Source organism: Squalius cephalus, assembly GCF_949319135.1.
Source record: "Squalius cephalus genome assembly, chromosome: 4".
NCBI classification, from domain to species: domain Eukaryota; kingdom Metazoa; phylum Chordata; class Actinopteri; order Cypriniformes; family Leuciscidae; genus Squalius; species Squalius cephalus.
The window spans coordinates 14,921,569-14,933,986 of NC_137125.1; the positions used below are offsets into that span (position 1 = coordinate 14,921,569).

Here is a 12,418-nt window from a genome sequence, read left to right on the forward strand (position 1 = left end):
CCTTTATTCACCAACACAAGAGTTTATCAACAACACAACTGTTTATCAAATTCTGTTTTACAAAAGGAAAAACAGTTAAACATACCCATGAGTGGCAGCATTTAAAGTGGGTTATCTTTACCTTAAAAAAAATATACTCTGGACACGCTTTACATGCATGTCACCCAGAACAGTGGTGCATGTCACAAAAAAAAAAAGAAAAAAAGTTATATAATCTTTCAAGTGTTTTTCAATTAAATGGTTTCACTCCACAAACTTTTAAGTGCTTAATATTGGTTCACTCAGTTTGTTTTTAAACATCTGTACACGCTACAAAGACACATGTCACCAGAACAGTGGTCACTGTGTCACAAAAAAACAACCAAAAAAAGGTATATAAACTCCCAGGTCGTGAAGCACATCAACATTCTTAATCACTATTCCAACATTAGTGGTGGTGGCATCACCTCCCGCAGCATTAATGCTGTAGAAAAACAACAAAAAGCTCTGGAAACGCTTTACATGACAAAGAAACATGTCACCCATAACAGTGGTGTGTCACAAAAAAAAAAAAAAAGTATATAAACTTAAGTGGTTTTCAATTAAATGGTTTCAAGTGCAAAAAAGTATATATTTTCTGAAGCACCGCAAAGAACGCTTTCAGTTCCTGGGGATAACTGAGGTTCATTGAGCACCGAGCACCGAGCACAAAAACAACCAGACACAGGAAAAGTTTCTTTCCCCAGGCCATCTACCTCATGAACACTTAAATGTTCCCCTACTGTGGAACAAACATGTGCAATACTTCCCTCAGACATTTCATTATAGCACCTTATAACTTTACTTTATATATATTTATAATTTATAATCTTTTATTTTAATTTTTTTATTTATACCTATGTTACTTGTCACTTGTCTTGTCACTTTATATTGTATGTGTACTGGAAGCTACTGTCACCAAGACAAATTCCTTGTATGCGCAAGCATACTTGGCAATAAAGCTCTTTCTGATTCTGATTCTGATTCTGATTGCATATATGACACCCATTAAGAGTGCACATGCAGAAGCGATGTCTCCCAAGTCGTGAAGCACTTCAACACCCTCAATCACTATTCCAACATCAGCTGGAGTGGTGGTGGCATCACCTCCCTCTACATTAAAGCAACATTAAGGAACTTTTCCTCTACGGTCGCCCTACAGGTTGGAAGCGGAATTGTCCATTACCGCTGTCGAAAATCATTTCGCCGCCCGCTGTTTATCTAGCACCGGCTTTGAATGAACAATATCCACAGACAAGTAATGTTGCATGAATTTCATGAAAGTATGATGTATTGCGACATCAGAAACGAGGAAAAACTAAATAATGACTATTGTAACGCTTGACGTAAAGCAAGTCAAATTTGTAGTTTTCTTATGTCTCATTCGAACTACAGAAACGCGACCCGGTTTGGCAAACTTGCATAGTGTGGTTATAGCAAATATAGGGCCGCAAAGCAAATCCAGAAGTGCCTTTCACCATGTTACGACTTGATGAACCACTGATACGATTTTGGAAACATTATTTTAAAGGGGGGGTGAAATGCTATTTCATGCATACTGAGTTTTTTACACTGTTAAAGAGTTGGATTCCCATGCTAAAGACGGACAAAGTTTAAAAAATTAAATTGTACGTTTGAAGGAGTATTTCTGTGCCAAAAATCTTCCTTCCGGTTTGTCACAAGTTTCGGAAAGTTTTTTTCGAGTATGGGTCTGTGTGACGTCAGCTGGGGCGGAATTTCCTTATATGGGTCCTAAGGGCACTTCTCCATGAATAGCGCGGGCGCGCGCGCACTCGTAGACCAGAGCAAGAGACAAGAGTGAAAGCAGTTCGCCATCAAAGCGCTGTGCTCGGCTTAATTTGGGAAGTCAATGTCACCAAAGAAGTGGGTTTTTGGTTGCCAGGGCAAGACAACCCTGCACAGATTCCCAAAGAACCCAGCGTTAAGGGACCAGTGGATGGAGTTTGTTTTTTCAGAGCATCATCGATGATTGTTTTATAAACAAAGCCCAGATCGACGGATTTGCAGATCGTCTAATGCTTAAGGATGGAGCAGTCACAATGATAAAGGTTCGCGGTCACAGGCGGTGAGTAAAACTGCTTCTAATGTCTCTGTGTGTTGTTAGCTCGGCGCGTTAGCACAGCTTTAGCTTCGCCCACACGGTCCGCCTCCAGACGCTCGTTTTTTTCCGGAAAGACTCGGTACAGCCTATCTTTCTTTTATAAATATAATAAAACTAAAGACTTTTTTGGAGATATGAAGGATGCAATACTACTCTATAGGTTCTCAAGATTAACAGGAGATTGAGTGAAAATGAGCATTTCACCCCCCCTTTAAGGTAAAAAATGTTACTTAGTGTTGCTTTAATAATGTAGATTCCAAAGACAACTTGTTCTAGGTACCTCTGGGCAGCACAGCCATCTGAACACTTAAATAAAAAAAACAAAAAAAACAGGAGAATTAACTTTGAGCAAGTTTGGAGGAAAGTCAGAGGTATGGAACCATTTTAAAATAGTTGTGGGCAGTGATAAAATATGTGTTGGCTTTGTCGAGTGCATTAAGTGCGTTTTTTTTTTTTTTTTTTTTTTTTTTAACGTTTCTTCATTCGGATCCATTTGCGATCCATTCCATTCTAAATAAACAAACAATGCAGTTTACATGCTTCGTCCTTGTTGCATTATTCATTGAGATAATTCTAAACAGATTTCTGTAGTTCAAACAACTCGGAATTGTAGTTGACAACGTCAGTTATAACGGCCCACGTATAAAAAAATGTTCGGGTTTAAATCGGGCTCTGGCTCATAATTACAGACATGTGTCGAGCCGGGTTCGGACACAGCGTGCACGGGCTCGGGTAGGGTCTGGCTTGATTTTTTTCCGGGCACGATCTAAGCTCTAGTCCACTGTGACGTCATAAAAATCTGTGATCCATTATGGCGGAAGTGAGGGACTGTAAGTTTTGAATGCTTATATCTCCTAAATGCGAATTTTGTCATTTGTTTGGAACACACCAGCTTATTCATAACCTTAAGCCTAACTTTTTCATATTTTGAGCTATTTTTAAACATTCTCAGTGGTCTTTAAATGATGATTATGCCGTTTTTAGCCAAAATCACAAAACCTGTGCCGTTTTCTGGGACTTTGCTTCAGCCCCAGATAGCAATGAGTCGGCGGACCACCGTCGGTGCTCCGGCGGCAGTATAAGCGGCAGAATGGCGACATCGCAAACACGTTGGACGGCGCACTGCCGCTTAAAAAGCGGCTGCCGCCTTCCTACCGCCTTCGTTCCGCGGCCGGCCCGCGGGCCAACCACCGTTCCGCCGCCTTTATATTGCAGGCGGCCCTTCCGCGGCCCGCCGGAGGCAAGCGCTATTTTCGAGCGATCAGCCGCCGCTTATTCTGGCTATATATATATATATAGCATGCAGTTTATCAAGAATAATGATTGCTCAAACCAGACAAATATCCATTTGCCATTTTTATTCCACATTTCAAAGTACAGTAACTGTATTTTAAACAAGATGTGTCAGATCACTGAAACATAACAGAAAAATATATAAATCAATATACTAACATGCAGGTTTCTAATTAAATTTTGGTTAAAAATAAAAAATAAAATCAGCCTTAGAAGCAAATTACAACTCTTACAATAATTGTTCATATAAAGAGGACAGCTCTAGGGTGAAACAAATTACCAGTAAACATTATGACAATTAAAGAGAATACTTGATACCAAATAATGTGCAGGATACCAAATAAATCAAAGTATGACATCACATTTACAAGCCATTTCTAACAATAGGATAAGTGGTAGTAATTTATAGTAAAGCTCTGGAGTAGAATAGACCATTATAACTGCAATGCTGACCTGTGGCACAAGGACTTACAAGCATTATTTGAAAAAAGAAAAAAAAGAAAGTAATTTCCACAGTGAGTGAGTATAGTGTGACACTTCTGACTTCTTTAGGGGTCTTGATGTTACTGACTGCAAGATAAAGAAAGGATTCCAGTTGTCAGTGATTCTGGGGTTTCAGTAGTCAGCCCAAGTGGTCGGCTGTGGGTCCCTCTCAGCTGTGCGGTGCCTTTTTCTGCCTTCACGGTCAGATGCTCCTTTCAGGTAACGTGAAACATTAACCTAGACCGCATCAGTGGCATCCTGGGTTGCTGAGTTCATCCGGATGGCTAATTTAGAAAATATAGATCTGTCATTTCATTTGAATTGCATGAGGCCATACACATCTACTTAAAATATAATTAAAAAAATATTCAACTTACTTTGAACAATGGTCTAAAGCAGGGTTCCTCAATTGGTTTTTACCAAGGGCCAAATTCTGCCGACAATACAAAGCCAAGGGCCACCGATCAAAATGTTATGACCTTAATGTTTGCTCTTCTGCTATTATTGTTGTTGTTGTTGTTTTGTTAAAAGAGTCACAAATCACAATATAATTATTCTGATTTTATTTATTATTTTATTTTTCTCATTAGTCTGTTTTATTCAAGCAATTATCAGCATTTTTGTATTCAGATAAAGAAAACTAAAGAACTTTGCATGGTGGATATTAAAAACAAATGAACAAATAACAACCCTGGATCTCCATGTCCAGAAATTTTGGCCTTGTTTGCCAGGTTCCAAGCCACACGTAAGGATGCTGCGGTGGCATTCTCCTGTATGGATGTGGTTTTATGAATAACAGCAACTGATTGCTTGTAAGCTGCTACCAATTGTGTTACCTTCTGTTTGCGACTCTCAAAATGTTCAGGAAAATTGCTGTTAAAATTGCAGTGCAATGAGTTTAAATGGCGTTTGATATTATCAGCCTTATGCCTGGTTCAGATTACACGATTTTGACTCCTAAAAATCTTGTCATGTTGTGGACAAGAAACATGTCAGACTACACATTGTTTTCCGACCAGTCATCGCGAGCCGTCTCACTCACACACTCATTCACTCGCACATATAGGCTACACACCCTCACTCACATACATGCACTCACACACGCACTCACACACACACACACACTCACTCACTCACTCACTCACTCGCACTCATACACGCACTCACTCACATAGGTTACACGCACTCACTCTCTCTCTCTCTCTCTCTCTCTCTCTCTCTCTCTCTCTCTCTCTCTCTCTCTCTCTCTCTCTCTCTCTCACACACTCGCTCACTCACTCACTCACTCACTCGCGAACACACACTCTCACTCACTCTCCCTCACCCACTCGCGCGCCGTCGTCGTGGAGGACCGTTAAAAAATTAAACATGTTCACTTTTCTTTTCTTAACACTTGCCATATTTTCGATGTGCGTGAATGCTGTCAGATACAGCGTTTGAATTTTAACGCCAGTGACGTGCTTACGCTGATGTTACCATGACAACCTTGAAATAAGCGCGGGCCAAACATTTTTCTCTCACGGGCCGGATGTGGCCCGCGGGCCGCCTATTGAGGAACCCTGGTCTAAAGGAACATGTCTCTAAAACATGCTTTATCCCCTACACCAAGCTGAAAATCCAAAAAAGTGTTACAAATTACATTTCTCTGAAGCTTCTCATAAATAAATTAAAAATGTGAAAGGCTAAGGATTCAGACTGTAATATATGCAGTATACAATCTTAAATTTTACTTTTTAGATTACTCTACGGCGTTATAATCAGCAAACTTACAAGTTGTTCCTGGAGCTTTTTATCCTGCTTCAAACTGTTGTCAAGAACCGGCAAATCTTCCTGGGTGTGTAGGGGGAGTAACAGATCCCCTGACAGGAGTAACTCCAACAGACACAACATCGCCAAACTCTGCAAGACGTCACAGCATAAGGGTCTGATCTGCACCTACAGGGTTTCCCAGAATAAAATAGTCAGTCCTGGTCCCTCAACTACTAAACTATGACATTTATATCTAGGTCTACTACATGTACAGGTAGCCCCAGTGGGAATTAAACCAACAACCACAGGTGCTGTTTGCAAGTTGTACCTGATTGCCCAGTGCAAGCAAACGTCTTCAACATTGTTTGTTGAACTTGCTTCACCTACTCTTGAAGTAAGCCGCTGTCATCCGAAGCTACAAAATGAAAGGCATATGGTAATTTTGGACTTACATCACACACAAAAAAGTACAATTTAAGAAACAGGGCAAGTTCTCACCTGCTCGTGCATTGCTTTCCCTCAGGGCTTGGTTCTACATTTAAAAAATAAAATAAAACAAACAACTAAAGGCACTATTTTCAATACTGTTAAAACACTGGACATTAAGACATAGGGCTAGAATATACCTTCACAGCTGAAAACTTCATGCTTGACACGAGATGCCATTGGAGTACAAGGGCCAACAATAGATCAATGACTTTCTCCCTCCTATTGATAATCATTGACATGTAAAAATATGTTTGAAGTTATTGCATACATTTAATGAATTGGACTTAAATTTAACACTTAGTTAAGCGCAACGTATTACATACCTCCATAGTTTTCACCCATATGCTGCAAGGGTAAATTTGCTGCCGGGGGTGTAAAGCTTAGTACTTGAGCTGGGGGAGCAAACATAACAGCTTTCATTTCAATGCAGAGTATTGCATATTCAGTAATGAAACAATAATTGAACTGTGCAAGAGAATGGAATGTACAACACACCTCAACACCTTTCATCCAGAAACTGCTGCAGCGAATCCCATCAAGTGTCCTAGTGAAAAACAGATTATGATTAAAGGATTCATCATCTTAAAGTCAGCATGAAATCAAATTTTACAATTTGTATTTTTATATGTAATATTGTAGTGTTTATGTAAATGATTCATCTGTGCACTTTTTTTATTTATTCATGTACCCTTATAATCTTTAATCAAATACGTTACCCTTCCCTCCCCCCTCGAAACGACTTCTCTTCCAGTCATGAGCAATGGCGTGAGGGCGTAGCAACTCCCCTCAAACCATTAGTCTGCTATGAGCAGAGATGGAGAGGAGGAGCGCTAGAGTAAAACCCTGCTCCTCTATTCAATATTCTCTTCACTTGGAAATACGTCACAACACTGGAGAAAAGTCGTTTGTAACTTCCGGTTCATGCCAACTTTAAATAGAAGCAATAGTTTCCAAGACAAAAAACTTCACAAATAACATCACTTACTTGTACTCAAACTCTTGGCGGATTCTGGATTACTGGGGAGAAACTTGGTTCTTAGAAAGAGGAAACAGATATTTGATGATAATAATAATAATAATAATAATAAATGAAAGAGTCCGTTATCCACAATAAACAGACAAATAAATTACACAGATGAAATAAAGGAAAATCAAATGCACAAGTCAGACCCATTTACCTGCACCCTTCATGAACTTAAAATGATGTTTCTCCCAGGTGCTGTGTGGAGGTGTGCAGCGGATGGCTAAATTGTTCCTTTGTCTTTTTTGCGGAGGTTAAATGGGGGCCAATGGCACATGCCCTTCGCTGAGCCACTCTTGCGGAACCACTGCAAATGGCAGATCCTCCTTGTTGATAAACTGAACAAAGTGAAGCATCTAAAATAGAAGACACATTAGCATAAAGTATACTTTTTGATTATTTTTTTCAGGCAAAATCAACAACATTAAAATGCCCACCCCTTCGAAAAAGCAGTAATTTTCACAAGTGGATCAACAGAAAACCATGTTCAGACAAACAAAATAATATAAACAACCTATATACATCGTTATTTTTGTAAGAAAACACCAAAAGTTAAACTAAGTCTTTCTAGATGTAAAGTTTGGCTACCTGTAGCTAGATACATTTCAACATGTAACGTTAGAACATGCTTGAACTCAGTGTGTAAAAAAGGTGAAACAGCATGTGGTAGCGAACACTGTAATCTACACAGCAAAAAGTCCAGTGTTAAATTAACTCTCCTGGGAGTTTATATGGCTCCAGAGTCAGTGTTAAAATATGAGTGTTAAATTAACACTCAAGAGTGTTAAAGTTAATGAGCCAATTAAGTGATTCATTGAGTGATAATTGACCAATATTGAAGACACCTGATGTTAACAAGCAGAATCACTGAAGGAGAAAATCTAATTTTTAAAACACCGTTATGGAGATCAGTGTTTGCTTTAGTTGGGCTCTTGATCCTTAAATCATTAACTTTAGATTTTGTTTGGTTGTTATATCTGAGTTATAACTCTCAGATGAACAAAGAGAAAAGGTGATCAGGTGGTGTTGGTTATGATTTGACAATCATAACTTAGCCTGAATATCAACTCTTATTTAGAGAGTTAGGTCTATCTTGTTGATATACAGCAGCCTTTGATTCTACTGCAAATTATTTTCATCATTATCAATATAATCCAAAATATGTCTTAAAAAATGTTCTGATAAAAAGACTTAGAGAATGTTTTTATTTGGACACACAGACATCAAGAATCAGACTGTGAATCTCAACAATGGTGACAATAATAAAGCAAGTTGCAGTGCAACCAATCACAACTCATTCATGGCTCCCATCATGCAATTGCGGTATGAATAAATTATGATCTAGTAATTTCCTTTCCCTAATTGAATATTCTGTTTGTCACCATTGTTGAGATTCATACACTGATTCTTGATGTCTGTGTGTGCCTTAAAGAAAGATTTGTTTTATCAGAACAACTTTTCAGAAATCCTTTAGATTATTTAGAAAATTCTGGACCTTATGCTGTAGAATCACAGTGATGCTGTAATCAACAATATACATCTTAGTCAGAGATTAGACTCTAAATGAGTTCAGTGATTCAGGTCAAATTATGATTATGTCAAAACATAACCAACACCACCTGATCAACTTTTCTCTTTGTTCATCTGAGAGTTATAACTCAGATACAACAACCAAACAAAATCCAATGTTAACAGTTTAAGGGTCAAGAGCCCAACTAAATCAAACACTGATCTCCACAACGGTGTCTTAAAAAAAAATAGATTTTCTCCTTCAGTGATTCTGCTTGTTAACATCAGGTGTCTTCAATAATGCTCAATCATCACTCAATTAATCACTTAATTAGCTCATTAACTTTAACACTCTTGAGTGTTAATTTAACACTCATATTTTAACACTGACTCTGGAACCATATAAACTCCCAGGAGAGTTAATTTAACACTGGAGTTTTTGCTGTGTAGACTAGCATCATAATTATGTTTAGTTAGAAAACAACACAAGTTATACTGATCAGTCTTTCTTGTCGTGAAGATTTTGATAACGTTACCATTCCCACGTAGGCGGCAGAATAATTGTCCGTAGTTCAGGAACTGTAACGTTAGTAATTCGACTGACCAATACTATCTTAAACCACATGTACTCACACTTGTATAAACATCAGTTAAACATACTTAGAAGAAGAAAAAAACTCAACGCCAGGAAGAAACTAACTAACGTTAGCCTAGCTATGTCAGAAACATGGCGGAAACTTTGCAAACAAGGCTAACTTACTTTAGCTTGACTAGTTAGGCAAGAACAGATTTTAAGAAGAAGAACTAAAAACAATGTCAAAATGAACATAGTAATATTGCGTTACACAAAAAGGAAAAATGTACTTACTTAAGAGATCGTATATTTCCTCTCTCCAAATCATAGACTGTGCTCCAAATACTGAAACCGTGTGACGAGACGAGTAAATCTGCTTCAGTTTTTTAGGTGCTGCCCCTTTCGACCGGTGGAGGTACTTCTCTGTTTGTGCTTTAACACTTTCTTAAACATTTGTACAGGTCGCAAAACTCGCAATTGCAAACTGCAAAGTAATCCCTTATACATGTAAAAGGTAAAATAAATTAAAAATTGAGCTTGTAAAACAATGAAAGACATAACCACAATTTCCTGGAGTGACAGAGAGACAAAATATTTCTAAATATTTCACTTTATCCTTCAGGTCAAAACAGGGATTTTCATGTTTCTCATAGACATTACCATGGTTGCAAATTAATAAAAAAAATATAAAGCAAACCCAAGATTTTGGCCAAGTTGCAGATATCGTTCACTGTTCACTGATTTCAAGCATTGGTGAAAAATCTAACTTCATCCATTTATTCTGCTAAATTGTTCATACCATGACCCAGATAGCAGGCAGACGTCGATTCAACGTTGATTCTTAGTTGTAAAGGTTAGTATCAATCATCAATCAAATTTCAACGTTGGATCAATCTTTACTATTTATTACGTTGAAAATAAAACATTGATTCAATGTTGAAATGCGGTTGAATGGCGTGTCTGACGTTGATTCAACGTTAATTCGATGAGCAAAGTGATGTTGTTTCAATGTCAGGAGAGACGTCGTTTCCATGTTGGTTCAATGTCAGTTTGCTATCTGGGGAATTAAATATTTATTTTAAAAACTAATCAGAATCAGAAAGATATTTATTGCCAAGTAAGTTTTACAAAAGGAATTCTTTTTGGTCTATTGGTGCATCTCAAATTGTGCATAAGAAATGTAAAGAATTGTCACCTTAAGTGAATAAAATAATTCTATATATTTTACATATCTGCTATCGCTTCAGAGTTTCAAAGTAATTTAAATGTAATTTCCTAAACCTTATCATGGAATCAGAGTCAAATCTGTTAACCCCTAATGGCTTTGAAGCAACAACAACAACAAAAATTGATATAATTCACATAATAATTATAATCGCTTTAAATGTGAAAAGTAGTTAAAATGCTGTCAGTTTCACTCATGGCTGGTCGATTTCAAAGCGACTTGCCGCCAGCCAGCCGCGGTTCATTTAGACGGCGGCAGCCGTCAGAGAGAATGAAGTCGGCGGCCCGGCGGCTGTTCGCCGGTGGCATCTCGCAAGAAATGGGAGTGACGTATTCGGCGGCAAACGTTTCATCTCCGCCAGCGGGGCGCACCTATAGCCGACAGCTTGGGGCCGGCGGCAAAAAGAAGCCGTGCAGATATTTTTTGCTATCTGGGGCAGAGCGGCAGTAGCTCATTAGCAATTCGCCTCTGCGTTGTGGGGGGAGCCGTTGGCACGGAGACGACCCTCCCCCTCGTTCACACCGCCGCCGACTTGAGCTTCCGAGAAAACGGAGGAGAAGCTGATCATCGCCGTTGCTGGGTTTCCTATCATTATCGGATTAATTGCAGTTTAACCATCAGAGTGAAAGTTTATCATTTGCATGTGTTTTTAAGTCCTGCCAGTTTAACAGGGCGCGCTTGACAGGGCATATAAGAACGCAGAGAGAGAGAGAGAGAGCCTCGGCCGCGCGCGCGCACTCACTATTAATAATAATAAATAATAATGTGACCAAAACGGTTATACAAATGCTGTCATTATAAAAGGTTTCTAGTGTCAATGTATTGCTTGTTTATTTTGTTTACTTTTCATGGTGTGACACTTCTCTTCTCCCATGATCGAACATAGAATGCTGCTACGTCAGAGCGGCCAAAGCGTCAACAAGCTTCCTCGTACTTTTTGACAAGCGTCCTTGACAGGGCGGCCAGAGCTTCTTTGCCGCTCAAGTCGGCGGCGGTGTGAACGTACAGTTAGCATTGCAACCCGCTACCGCACATAGGTGTTGATCCGCCATCGTCTTCTCTACTCCTCAGAACCTGAGCCGCGCGGGCGGGGGCGGGGGCGGAGGGGAGTATGAGCTTGTGGCACCGCCCAGTGGAGTTACTACGTCACAACTCCAGTCTATTTTAGCTGGCATTTTAGCGTCTGCTACTGATTCATTTGAATGCAGAAATACTCAGAAATACAACTTTGAACTTATTTTTCTCAAGATATGTCCTCTAACATCAGAAAAATGCCACAAGAACATGTTAACACCTAGAAAAACATGATTTTCATCGGAGTGGGTCTTTAAAGCTTTTTTTTTTGTATGAATAAGTTAGGCTTAAGGTTATGATATAGTTTATATATATATATATATATATATATATATATATATATATATATATATATATATTTATATATATATATATATATATATATATATATATATATATATATATATATATATATATATATATATATTTATTTTAGGGGACCTTTAAGCAATACTCCCCCAATTGCTCCCCGGACGCTAAAGTAAAAATGCTGAGCACAAATTCCAAATATGGGACACCATATTTGGCAACATGTCATGTCACCTTCCTTCACTTCATATTAAAGGTACACGTTTGCATGTTTTTTTCTGACAGTGTAAAAGGCAAAGCTTCTTTTCTTTGCAGCTCTGCCAACCAAAAAATGAAGAATCATCCAGGTGTTGAAGGTGTGGCCAATGAGCTTCCTATAAAAGCTCTGGTTCTGGACTGTTGAGCTCAGAGATCAGAGGCTTCTTCTGAGACCTACAAACCAACATCACATCCAACAAACAACTTCCAGCCTATTGACCAACCAGCTTGCGGACCATCCTGATATCAAGCAGACCTTCTCTTGAGTCTCCAGCTTCAGGTCTGTCTTTCAGT

General features: G+C 38.8%; 2 long non-coding RNA genes across 3 annotated transcripts; both read right to left on the minus strand.

The window, feature by feature from the left end:
- Window positions 1-3,614: 3,614 nt before the first annotated feature.
- Window positions 3,615-6,427, minus strand: LOC307157907. Of its 2 annotated transcripts, none has more exons than XR_013821120.1 (5): window positions 6,292-6,427; window positions 6,164-6,197; window positions 5,994-6,080; window positions 5,687-5,851; window positions 3,615-4,200 (listed from the first exon to the last, which is right to left on the minus strand). It is a non-coding gene; the product is annotated as an uncharacterized lncRNA (long non-coding RNA). The 2 variants fall into 2 exon arrangements; XR_013821121.1 differs by lacking the exon at window positions 3,615-4,200 and adding an exon at window positions 5,471-5,525.
- A 42-nt stretch (window positions 6,428-6,469) lies between these two features.
- Window positions 6,470-7,167, minus strand: LOC307157908. The gene is made up of 3 exons (XR_013821122.1): window positions 7,140-7,167; window positions 6,648-6,698; window positions 6,470-6,540 (listed from the first exon to the last, which is right to left on the minus strand). It is a non-coding gene; the product is annotated as an uncharacterized lncRNA (long non-coding RNA).
- Window positions 7,168-12,418: the final 5,251 nt, after the last annotated feature.